This window comes from Marmota marmota, unplaced genomic scaffold, assembly GCF_001458135.2.
Source record: "Marmota marmota marmota unplaced genomic scaffold, marMar, whole genome shotgun sequence".
Classification (NCBI taxonomy): Eukaryota; Metazoa; Chordata; class Mammalia; order Rodentia; family Sciuridae; genus Marmota; species Marmota marmota.
The window spans coordinates 29,093,711-29,107,038 of record NW_026000240.1 but is presented as its reverse complement, the minus strand read 5'-3'; the positions used below and the strand labels follow the sequence as shown (position 1 = coordinate 29,107,038).

General features: G+C 35.6%; 1 protein-coding gene across 4 annotated transcripts in view; it reads right to left on the bottom strand.

The window, feature by feature from the left end:
- The window catches only part of Ryk (receptor like tyrosine kinase), a 69,362-nt gene extending 57,572 nt beyond the window's left edge, over positions 1–11,790 (bottom strand). The window contains exons 1-3 of one of the 4 annotated variants that reach the window (XM_048794389.1): positions 11,714–11,790; positions 11,452–11,575; positions 644–765 (exon numbers count right to left, since the gene is read on the bottom strand). The gene's annotated coding sequence lies outside the window, so the exon portion shown is untranslated. Of the gene's footprint in view, positions 1–643; positions 767–11,451; positions 11,576–11,713 lie in introns of those variants that run through there. The other 3 variants (XM_048794388.1, XM_015487035.2, XM_015487036.2) reach the window with 3 other exon arrangements.
- Positions 11,791–13,328: the final 1,538 nt, after the last annotated feature.

Below are 13,328 nucleotides of genomic sequence, written 5' to 3'. Positions count from 1 at the left end.
AGCCTCACCTACAGACACATGGGTAGGTTGTCTGCCACACATTTTTTTTTTTTTTTTTTGGTGGTATTAGGGATTGAACCCATGGGTACTTAACCACTGAGCCACATCCTCAGCCCTTTGTTAAAAGTATTTTACTTAGAGAAAGGGTCTCCCTAACTTGCTGAGACTAGCTTTGAACTAGCAATCCTTCTGCCTCAGCCTCCTGGGCCACTGGGATCACAGGCATGTGCTTGCCATCCCCTATTTTCACCATGAATAAAAAAATGACACCCATTTTATCAAACACATCAAGAAGACCTAATTCCCAACCTACCCTAGCCCCAACACATATGATTTCACCATAACAGCAAGGTCATTTTCAGGTCCAACTGTCCTCTTTTCAAGCTAGATGCAGACCCCATTTGAAAAGTCTGAAAGGATGCAAATGTCTGTCATGTGATAATCACCTAAATGATGGCCTCCTTCACTGTAAAGGATTTAAGAGATTTTAAAGGAATAGGCTCTAGATTTAAAATATAAACCTAAAAAGATCCAGTACTACCCACTAGCCCTTCTGTAGAAATGAAAACCTACTACTCAAATACAGTCCTTGCCTCTGGGTCCTGGGTGACCCTGTCATAACATCTGCTGACCACTCTCTTACCTTGGACTTTGCATGCCAAGTGAAGTGCAGGAAATTTGTCTCACTGGGTACTAATAGGTTGAAGGAGAGGGCATAGTGACTAATAAGGTCGTTTCTCACATAATAGAGTTCTGCATCAAGACCTAGAAAAAAATTAAAAGATAACAATTAAATAAATGGACAAAAGATATGAGCAGACATTTTACAATAAGATATATAATTGGCCAAATAAGCATATTATAAAAGGGTGATAAACCTCATTAGTTAGTCATTAAAAAAAACACAAATTAATCCATTATGTCCCATCATCCTATATAAAAACCTATGAAGTTTTATAGGACACTCATAAAGATTGTTCTGTTTAGGTTTTTATAGGTGTCCTATTTATAGGAGGATGGACTATAACAGGTTAAAACGTGAGACCCATTAAGCACCTAAGAGTATAACTAAAATTAAATGTTGGCAAGGGTATAAAACAATTCCAACTCTCATAATTGCTGGGAGTGTAAAAATGTTCAACTGCTTTTAAAAGCTAGTAGTTTCTTATAAAGCCAAACATGTACCTACTCTGTGAAGTAGCAATTCCACTCAGATAATTATACAAAAGAACTAAAAACATTATGTCCACAGAAAGACTTGTGCACAAATATTAACAAATATTTTATTAATAATAGTGAAAACTGGAAACAACACAAATGTCCATCAGCATACACCAATAGACAATCAATTATTCATACAACAGAATACTACTCAGCAGTGAAAATAAACCAACTGCTAAGACTCTGCAGCAAGGAGGAATTTCTTAGTGTGAAAGAAACTAGACACATGAGGATACAAACTATACAATCCTATTTAGATAAGGTTCTGATACAGATGAAACTGATTTATAGTGATAAAACTCAGATCTAAGGTAGCATGAAAAGAGAAGGGGGTGAAAGGGAGACTGGTGAATTACAAAAAGGCATCAAGGAATTTCTTGGAGTGATAACAATGTTTGAAATCTGATTAGAGTCCTGGTTACATAGGTGTATATATTTTTTCAAAACTCAAAGAACAGGACATTTAAAATCTAAATGTAAAGTTTACCTAATATTTTTAAGAGAAGTTAAAAAAAAAGAAAAAAAAACTTTTTTAAGTTTTACCTCTCTACTAAAATGTCAAAAAACTTTAAGACAGCTGGTCAATGGCATATAGCTGTAATCCTAGTGAATCAAGAGGCTGAAGCAGGAGGATTGCAAGTTCTAGGACAGTCTGGGAAACTTAGCAGAGGGCATGTCTCAAAATAAAAACTAAAAAGGGCCAGAAATGTAGCTCAGCAGTAGAGGGGCCCTGGGTTCAATCCCCAGAATCACAAAAACAAGACAAAGGGGAAAAAACCTTTAAAGTCCTAGAACAGCAGTAGCACTAACATAAAAAGCTTTAGGAAAAAGATTAACCTTAAATGATCAACAACTTCCAAATTTATACTTCAAATATTTTTCACAGAGAAGGAAGAAATTCTGTTCCTAATAAATAATACTTCTAATGTCATTACTAGTAATAATAGCAAAAACAATGTATGAGTATTTAGGTTTTCTAGAACACAGTTCAAAGTATCAAGAATATCTAGGGATTCTGCAAATTCAACTCCATATAAAGCTATATGAAAAATAGCTGTTAACAATTAGACAAGAAATAAAGAACAAAATACAAGCATGAATTCAAGCCATACATGCTGTCACTTAATAATTTGTGGTTTAGTCCTACTAGGAATTTTCTAAATTCTTATCTCATAAAATGAAACTAAGGAACACAGTCAATCCCTTCCCATTAGTCCTCCCTACACTGCCCCTGGTTTCTCCAGTTTTATTAAATCAAATATTTCAACAAAACCCGGGTTCCTAAGCAGAGAACATTCTCCTGGAAGATACCAGAGTGACTTCTCTACAAAATTACAAATGAAGACTGAATAAAGATAGAAAATAATATAGTCAACTAACTTTTTCAGACTTCTAAAGTCTACATGGACCTTAACTTGTGCTGGCACACTTAACACCCTGTCCATCCATCCATGATTCCCCTTCAATGAATCACAGAACCTTTCTGTGTTCTGTCATCCCCTGAAAGTACTCTGTTTACCAATCTCCTCACATTACTGAAGTGTAACTTTTTCTAGGCCTTGTGGAACCCAAAGAGCCCATCCTCCCACCTTCCATGGGCATTGCTCTGGATCCCCATGACCACTTTGGATGACTACTGAGCCTTCTTGTCAAAAGTTTTGTTTCCTGTGGGATCATGCTATCCAATTGTGACACCTTCTATCCTTCCTTCCCAATATCTCAGCTACCCCCATTCAATGAGGATTCTAGAACTAATTTGTAAATTGGGGAAGGGAGGTGGGCAGTACTAGGAATTGAACCCAGGGTTGTTCTAGCACTGGTAGAGCTCCCCTGGGTTCAACAGAAGGAAGGAAGGATCCAAAACATCCCTAACCCTTTTTGCATTTTTTGAGATAGGGTCTCACTGAATTGTATGGTCTGACCTGGCAATTTCGATCCTCTGGCCTTAGCCTTCCAAATTGCTGGGATTACAGGCATGAGGCACCACACCCATCTATAAACTTCTATAAATCCCTATCCTATGACTCATCATGGCAAACTCCCAAATTCCTTGAAACCAACTCATTCCCAACCTGCCCTTCAATGCTCCTTTGATTCCTCAACTCAAACAACCTTCATTCATACCAAAATAACCCATTTTTTATGGAATGTAGCAATATGCAAATTACAAACCATTCTATTGGGTTGCAGCAATATGCAAATTACTCTACCTCCAAACTCTTGAACTATATTATCTCAGTGTCTAGTAGCTCTTTGATTTCTTTGTTTTCACAGCTTTTCTGAGTTCAGACCACCTAAGGTATCTAAAATCCTCTTATTTCTCCCATTCAATTATACCAATCATTTCCTCACCTCCTTACAACTATTTCAATTATTCAATTACTTTCCAACTACTTCAGTTACTTCTCCACCAGCATGGTCGTCTTTTTCCCCCAGCTTGTCAACATACATACCTCACTCAGAAAACACTCCAATCATGAACCAACTCCCCTACCTCCTGTCATTTTAGGTGCTGTAACTAAATGCTGTATAAGCCTGAATGAAGCCACTGTTACAAATGACTTACAACAAAATGATGCTTCTGTTATCAAGAAATAACATTTATAAGTGGCTGATAAGTTTGGAGCCTGTGATCCAAATCTCCATGAACACCTACTGATCACCAAAATAAATTTAAAATTTGAAATTGACTACTATAGATGGAGATATTAAATTGGAATACAATTATTAAACAGCTGCTATTTTCTGAAAAGTTCTGAAAACATTTGCTTTGAAATGGATATTCTTTATTAGCTAAAATAGTTATTTGTCCTTGGAAAGGGTTTGAATTTCTTAAAGAAACCATCCAAGCTGAAGGCCCATGACTGTAATCCCAGCAACTCAGGAGGATCTCAAGTTCAAGGCCAGCCTTGGCAACTTAGCAAGATCCCCTCTCAAAATCAAAACTAAAAAGGGATAGGGATGTAGCTCAGTGGTAGAGCTTCCCTGAGAGAACAGAAGGAAGGAAGAATCCAAATTATACTCAAATTTTCACCTATCAAATTTGAAAATAGACAGTCCTATCATTAAGACGTGTTCCTACAATACTGATTCACATAGTAAATAATAGTGCCAGTATAACATGGCAGATGTACCATTTCACATATGAATTTCCCCAGGCAAGAGAAACTGGAAGATCAGGTAGAAAACTATAACTTCCAGTGGGAAAGAACCCTCACTCAGTTCAGATACTGCCAAGCAAGAACCCTTTAGCTCTATTTCAAGAATATTAAAAATGATCATCTGCACCCACAGTTCCCTCCTCAGGTACACAGTCAGCCTCTCACAGTTCCACGTGTGCCCACCTATATGGCAGTCCCACAGGCTTACAAAATTACTTTTATCTACACTGTCTTAGACCATTTAGGTCTGTGATTTCCAGCCCCTTAAATTTTAATAGATTTAACTTTCCTCTGAGGCAGCCTTGGCCACACTAAGTGGTTTGACTGGGCTACCCAAGTTATCTCATAAGGTACCAATTATGTTTCTGTTAGTACTCTGGTTTCAAAATTGCAGAGGTCTTGAGCAGTCTGCCCTTAACCTTATTTTTCCCATAAATCCTGTTATTTTTAGTGAATAAGCAATCTTGAAGATTTTTAAAAAGTGCATTTGATATTACAACTGAAATGTTTATGCATACGAGCAGGATACTGCAAGCAATTTATGACTACATATAAAGTTTTATAAATATTTATACTCTTTGACCCAGTAACTCCAATACTAAAAATTCCATCCTAAGGAAATCAAAGATAGACACAAATTTTTTATGTACAGACACTAATGTTAAAATTATCATTTGAATGATAAAAATATAAATTACCAGTAATGGGGCAATGACTAATAGACTATAATACATCCATTATAGAAAATAATGCTCTTCAACATTTTTTCTTTCTTTGGAAAAGGAAATAGATGATACTCTAAGAAATTACATAGCCTTCCAATCAAATGATGGTACCTCTTTTGAAGACAGGTTTTAATGATCAAAAACTGACAAAAAAAACTGAAAAAAGACTATGAAGCCATGAATAAGGATGCTACAAGTAAATTTTGATGATTTGGATTTTGCCCAGAATGTAACAGTAAAATGAAAAAACACAAGATACAAACTATATGCACCAAATTTTAAAAATATGTAGCACCTAAATGATTAATGTTTATTTCAAGTTTTCAATAACTCCCCAGTGAATTAAAGTTAAATATACATGAATATGCACATTGCATGTGCTCTATTTTTTAAAAAAGAAATACCAAAACCTGTTAATAGTAGTTAATTATAAATTGTAGATTATGAGTGATTTTTTTATCACATGCTTTTATTCTTTTTCTTAAGTTTTCTATGAAATATAACTAGAAAAAAGTTTACAAGAAAATGTTTAAAGGATTATGTATACAGGTCACAGCAATTCACTAAAACAAAATCCAATTACTGTCTAAGGCTGTAAGAGAGAAAAAGTCCCTCCTCCAACAACCAAATTCAATTTTTAAAAAATCACGTCTATAAAGGCATTATGTTTGGTATATCAAGGTTAACACTAACAATAATTAAAATAAAAAAAAAGATTAATGACTAAAATCCCTTTCCTCCAACTTGCTCTTAAAATATCCAGATATGTAAAAAAGCAAATTCTGAGAAAATACTATGAAATAAAAAGAAAGACCAAAAGAGAACACCAAAATTTGAAAAGAATCTGCATATTCATCATTGGCAAAGGGGCTGACATGAGGAGAAAATTCTTGGATTACCCATTCTCACTATCCAAATGAGAATAACATGGAAAACCCCAAAGATGACAAGGAAAGAACAAAGCTATCATTTTCAGGGAAACAGGGAGCAATTGAGGAGTTCCATTACCAACAAATTCTTATCAGGTGTTCAAAAAAAAAAGAGTCTCAGAAGGTCTCAAAAAACATACCAATCACATATTCTTTCCCAAAAGAGTTACTGTAAAACATACTGAGATTAATTAAACTTTTGTTTTTAACAGGGAATAGAGATTTTTCTACTAAGAAGTTTATTTCATGATGAAAGTATAATAATCATAAATTTTTATTGCTCTAAATCAAAAGGAAAAGCATAGGGGAAAAAAGCAGAACTATAAAGAGAACCTAATGCTAAGTATAATTATGGTAATAGTACAAAACTAGTTTGTACAGGATTTATGAATATATATCCATAATTAATATGGCCATAATTAATACACACACCAAGATGGTACTCTGTAGAAAATTCATCTTCTTTGAAATAAGAGTAAAGCACAACTAATTCCTTTTGTTTTCCCCCACATTTTTTTTATTGGTGCATTACTAGTTATACATAATGGTGGGATTTGTTGTTATAGATTTGTACACGGCACACAATATAACAATATGATTCGGCCAATATCACTCCCCAGCACTTCACCCTTTCTACCTGCTGGTCCTTTTCCTCTAACGATCTCCCTTGATTTTCATGAAATCTCCATCCTTTCCCTTTTCTTTTCCTTTTTCCTCTCTAGCTTCCACAACAACCAGTTTCTTAAGTCAGAAAATATGTAGGCCCCAATCTGACCACAGCACAATGGGAAGCGGTCAAAGGGGAAACATACCATTTAGATTCTGAAGTACAATCTGACATGCAATCTACCTCAAAGAGTCACCTATACTCTTAATCCTTACGAAAGATTTAAACAAGAGAAAAAATAACCTTGAAAAAATGATTGGAAAGATTATTTCCCCAAAATTGGCAATGCATGGTTAAATAATATATGATACTTTTCTTTTTCTTTATGGTCTTATACATGTTCCAAGTTATCATAAGGAGTATGTTTCATATTATAACGAGGAAATAAAACTAATAAAAATAATTTTAATCAAATTTATTTTGTGCGTTATATAAAACAGAATATCATACTTAATTTGAGTTGAATTTCCTTTCTCTTTCCTTCAATATACACTGAAAAAAAATTTAAGACAGTAAGATAAGATCTACATAATCTATTCCTTTCTAATTGTTATGAATTATTAGTCCACCAAATAAGATTAAAGTAATTAAATGCAAAGTGAATGCATGGGTAGTGGACAGCAGCAGGAAGTGGTGTGGTAGGCATCATAGAAGTAAAATAGTGAAGAATGGTTGTAGAAAGGAAGTGAGTTAAATAATTTATTCAGTAAGGCTTTACTGAGTCAGTTACTCAGCAAGTCAGGAGTAGCATAACTATGAAACCAGGAAATGGAGCCTAGTTCCAGACAGTGAATGTGAAGGAAGGGAGGGGGTGCCAAAATTAAAACAAGAAGTTCCAAGGGCTTAGAAGTGGTCATTCCAATGAGTGCCTTCTATGAGAAAGATTTCTGGGAACTGAGACCAGCATGGCCCCAGGAGTAACAGCTGAGAGAAAATCAGGGTAGGTTCTGATATCCCTTTGGAATAAAGGGAGGGAAATAATGAAAGTCAATCTGAAGGTAAAGAAACTGAGGATCTGTAGAGACCTGATGACTCCTACAATTCCAATAGGTCCAAGGTTATATAACTAAGAATCACAAAAATCAGGAGAAGAGGATACTGAGTCACTATCCTGGAGCAAAACAACCAAAGAAGGGAAGATATAATATATGGTAAAAAGCCAGTTCTATGGTGAACAATCAAAAAGGAAACCAAGGGGCTAGGGCTATAGCTCAGTTGGAAGAGTGCTTGCCTTGCATGCACAAGNGGGGGGGGGGAGAGAGAGAGAGAGAGAGAGAATTTTAATATTTTATTTCTTAGTTTTCGGCATACACAACATCTTTGTTTGTATGTGGTGCTGAGAATCGAACCCGGGCCGTGCGCATGCCAGACGGGCACGCTAAGGCTTGAGCCACATCCCCAGCCCAGAAAGATATTATAAATCATATATCTGATAAGCACCAAGTAGCCAGAATATACAAAGAACCTTTAACATTTGTTTTAGTCAGCTTTTTCACTGCTGTGACTAAAAGATCTGACCAGAACAATTTTAGAGGAGGAAATGTTTATTTGAAGGCTCACAATTTCGGAAGTCTTAGTCTATAGAAGCCCGGCTCCATTCTTCCGAGCTCAAGGCAAGGCTGAACATCATGGTAGGAGAGGGTGATGGAGGGAAACAGCTCACATCATGGTGATCAGAAAGCAGAGAGTCTCCACTCTGGACACAGAATATATATTCCATAGCCATGCCCCAATTCCCACCTCCTCCAGCCACACCCTACTATTTCAGTTACCACTCAGTTAATCCCTATCAGGGGATTAAATCACTGATTGGGTTAAGACTCTTACAACCCAATCATCTCTCCTCTGAACCTTCTTACAGTGTCTCACATATGAGCTTTTGGGGGATACCTCACATCCAAACTATAACAACATTCAACAACAAAAAGACAATTAATTCAATTAAAAAGTGGGCAAAGGACTTGCATGGATATTTCTCAAAAGAAGATATACAAATGACCAAAAAACACATGAAAAGATGGTCAATCTAACTTGTCACTAAGAAAATGCAAATCAAAATCAAAATGAGGTACCACTTCATACCCACTAGGATAGCCATAAGCAAAAATAGCATATGTTGGTGTGGATGTGGTAAAATTTAGAACCCTTGCACACCGCTGGAAAGAATGCAAAAATGTTTCTGACACTGTAGAAAAGCATTTTGGTGGTTCCTCAAAAGTTAAACTAGTTATGACCACATGATCCAAAATTCCATTCTAGGTATATACTCAAATTAAAAAATCGGTACTCAAACCAAGTATATGTATATGCGTATTCACAGCAAAATTATTTGTAATAGTCAAAATGTGTTCACAGGCCAAATGATGAATGGATAAACTGTGATATAAATACATTAAGTGAAATATTATTCAGCCATAAAAAGTAATGATGTACTGATACGTGCTATAATATGGAAGAACCTCCAACACATTACACTAAGTAAAAACAGCCAGACACGAAAGCACACGTTATATGAATCTATTTATATGAAATATCCAGAATAGATATATCCATAGAGACAGAACACAGATTGCCTGTCACCAGGGATTGGGGCAGAGAAAAATGAGAAGAAATTGCTTCACAGATAATGGGTTTTATTTTGGAGTGACAGAAATGTCTTGAAACTAGATAGAGGTGGTGTGCAATGTCACTAAACTCATCATTTTTAAATGGTTAATTTGTGTTATGTGAATTTTACCTCAACAAATATTACTATTAAAGCTGAGCACTATAGTGCATGGCTATAGTCCCAGCACTTGAGTCCAAGAGTTCAAGGCCAGCCTGGGGAATACAGTGAGATGCCATTTAAAAACAAAAAATTCGAGTTGGTCCCTGCATCACAAAGGGGAAGATACCATAATAAAAAATGTTTTCTAGGTACTGAAAAGGGTTATGAGGAAACCATCACACCAGAAAACTAAGTTTTGGTTAAGTTGAAGAAATAAAGAAATACAATGAAAAGAGTCAGAGGAGACCTTAAAGCAGAACAGGAGCCCCAGAAGACAAAACTGAAAGGACCAGAAGAGAAAGACAAAGCAAAACAGAATGGGTAAATTGTAGAAAGGGTTCTGCTGGAAGGTGTGCAAGGGTGAAAACAGCCATGCACTGAAGAAGTAGCAGGCTGACATTAGAATGCACAGGATATTTTTATTCTTAGGATGAAAAACACTTCGGCTGCTTAATTACATTAACCAGACATAAAGTTCTCACTGCCAATTCCAGGAACGTAAGAATGTTGCTCTCATTAGAATGTATAACATTTGTTCATAATTTTATTTTTAAACAACCCAAATTCCACACTGAAACATTAGTATTCCTGCAAAACTCTCAAGACCTATCAAGAAAAATCCATTTTCCCTATACAGTCCAAAGTCCAAACTTCAATTCAAATCCTGTATTCTTTATGACCTGACCTATCTAACCCACGTGCTAGTAATTCAATGATTCAAACATTTTTTACAGATGATTTTAAAAATCAGCTATGGTTTCCCCAAGGCTGCAATTACAGTTAAATAGTGCCAAATCAGCAAACTGCCCCCCACCTTTGTAAAGGGTCATGTTTATAGTATTTAGCATGTCTATCTTCCCACTGCCTTGCACACCTCACTCACTGGGCTAGGGTCTTATTGCACTTGTACTTACTTACTCAAATGATACCTGAATGTATGATGCATGAATGGCTGGCTATTGATAAAAACTGACTATATTTAAAAAAATGGACTTTAAAGGAAATGTCAGAAATCAGTTAAGGCAAGAAAAACAAGAGTGATAGTGTTGAGACAGAACTGAAGTTCAAGGTTCTGACTTCTCTTCCTAGTTTTCTAAGTAGCTGAGTTACCTTTGGTAATCAATTACTTAACCACCTTCTCTAAGCATCAATTTTCTCAACTATAAAACAAAGGAGTTAGAATTCTGAGATGATGTTAATGTCCTCCCCTCCACCACAAAATTCTATTATTCTATGATATCATCCATGGTTTCTAAATGCCAGCCAAAACACAAAATAGTCTATGATATCATCCAGTTTCCACATGCCAGTCAAAACTTTAAAAATTCATTTAGGCAAGACAATCTTCTAGGTTCTAAGGATATTGGTATAGGAGGCATTAATCAGAGGGAAGAAATCATATAATACATATTAAACCACAGAATATACTTTAATGGATGCTAAAAGAAAACAAATAGAAGGCTTTTATTTCAAATGTTTCTAACTTATAGAAACTAATAAGCTGAAATAAATAAATAATAGATTGTTCATCAAAATCTAATTAATCAAGCTAAAATCAAATTACCTAAAAAATCAGCTGAGACTTAATATTTAACTAAGTCTTAAAACAGGGAATTACAAAATGTTAGATTACAGGATAAGGGTATTTTTTTTCTCCTCAATTAAAAAACTAAATAAGTCTTCAACCCTCATGGTTGTTCAAGCAATAATCCTGCATATTAAATAATCTGTTCACTAACTTCTCTCTGCCATGTTCAGCATTTTCCTTACATTTCTCCTGCAACATTAAGTGTCTTGATAGAACGGAGTTGACAGTGTATATTTATACACAGAGAATATAAAGATTAAAGACAGCCTTTAAGAAAAAAAAGATATGCATGATCAACAATATCAACATGCTCCCACTCTTTACCCCCTTTCTTTCAATTGGCCTCCTTTCCAATTAAGACTGGCCTCCACCAAGGAAAGAAGTCAAGCTCACCCTTTTGATACTGAGAAGGGGCTCAGGAATCAGCTGCAAGGAGACATAAAAGCAAACTCCTGACCTTCTGAAGAAAAACTGGCCCATCTTCAGTCTCTGAGCATCTTTCCTAACTTCAGTGACACTTCAGGAAGAAAATATGTGGTTTTAAAAAAAAAAAAAAGATATGTGTGGTCAAAATCAATATCCACTTAAAAATAAATCACTGGCGTGAATTTTAGTTGGCAATGCTCTGAACTACAAGGCAGAAAAATCCACTTACTAAAGGTCTCCTCTCCTCCATCCTCCCGAGATTCCACCTCAGAACTTAACTTTCACTGTAATTCTGTGATCCCTGAAAATGAAAATGCAAAGCAACCCATTACAAAAGCTGTGCTCAGGTTTTCCTCCACTAGTACCTTTGGAATAAGATATATTGAATCAAGGCAAGAATATAGTCATTAGATTTTTACATGGATAACTCAAATAGATACAGATATCTTCCCCAATCTAAAAATACTACAGCAGATAGCTAAGAATTTATAAAGAGCTGGACAATAACATACGGTCAGGGAACAAAATTTCACATCCAAAGAACATATATGTCATCTAAAAAAATTTCCTAAAAGTTTCCCCCAAAGTGATTTGTACCACAACTGCAGGGGGATGCATCTTTTAACAACATGCTTCCCAAACCTTATCCAAGAATAGTAAGTAAAAGAAACATAAAGTCAGGCACAGTGGCACATGCCTACAATCCCAACTACTGGAGAGACAAAGGCAAGTTCAAGTTCAGCCTGAGCAACTTAGTGAGAACCTGCTTCAAAATACAAAGGGCTGGGCTTGTAGTTCAGTGGTAGAATGACCCCATGTTCAATCCCCAGTGAAGGAAGGAAGGAAGGGAGAGAGGGAGGGAGGGAACGAACAAAACCCATAATCTCTAACATTACAATATAAAATATGAGGCATCCCCTGCCAAAGTGCCAGAATTCTCCAACTTGCCATTGGTTCCTGACCTAAAAGAAGAAAATTATTTGATATGTTTATATGTGTGCCACAGCACTGTAACAAAGATGGAGTAATTTACTCAGTTTGACATCGTCACCATTCAACTTCTTTCATAACCAAGTCCTAAGGGGAGTACATTCTCTCCTCCAGTCAGTCTCAGCAGCCATTAGTTAGAGTTAGCTGTTATGTCCAAGAACTCAAAGCATAAGGAATAACCCACAAACATCACTTCTCTCTGACAGCAAGAGGATGTACTGTATGTAAAGTGCTATCTTGGGAATTCAGTTCAAAAGCTACCTGAATTATTTTCTAAGGCTAATCACCCAGCTCTCTGCCAGAAGTTAGTTCCACAAAGGTGACATCTTGACCTCAAGTCCCTAAAATAAGCTCTCATACATTCAATAAATAATTGTAAAAGCGAATAAATGTTATTAAAGGCAATCAATCAAATAATTATACCTAAATGACATAACAGCCTGTAATTTCATTTTTTAATCCAAAAATATGCAAATTTCCACCAATGATTAAAATAGTTTTGAGGATTGTGTAGCACTTTCATAGATACTTACTATCTGTGCTAACAGCAACCCTACTGTACACTAAAAAGCAACCCATCTTATACATGAAGAAAATAAAACTTAGAAACATTTGTGATGTGTCTACCCACACACAACTGAAGGAGATGGAATGAAAACTCAAACATACAGATTTCTAAATCCAATACTTTCCCACATCATGTTATCTATTATATCCCAATGAATGTTATATATACATGCAAGCACATATACAAACCTAAACACTTTTTTTAGATTGGACTGGGTTCTGTCCTTCAATAAATAATTTAAGGAGTTAACCAATTTTAGGGAAGATGTAAACAATAAAAATACAAT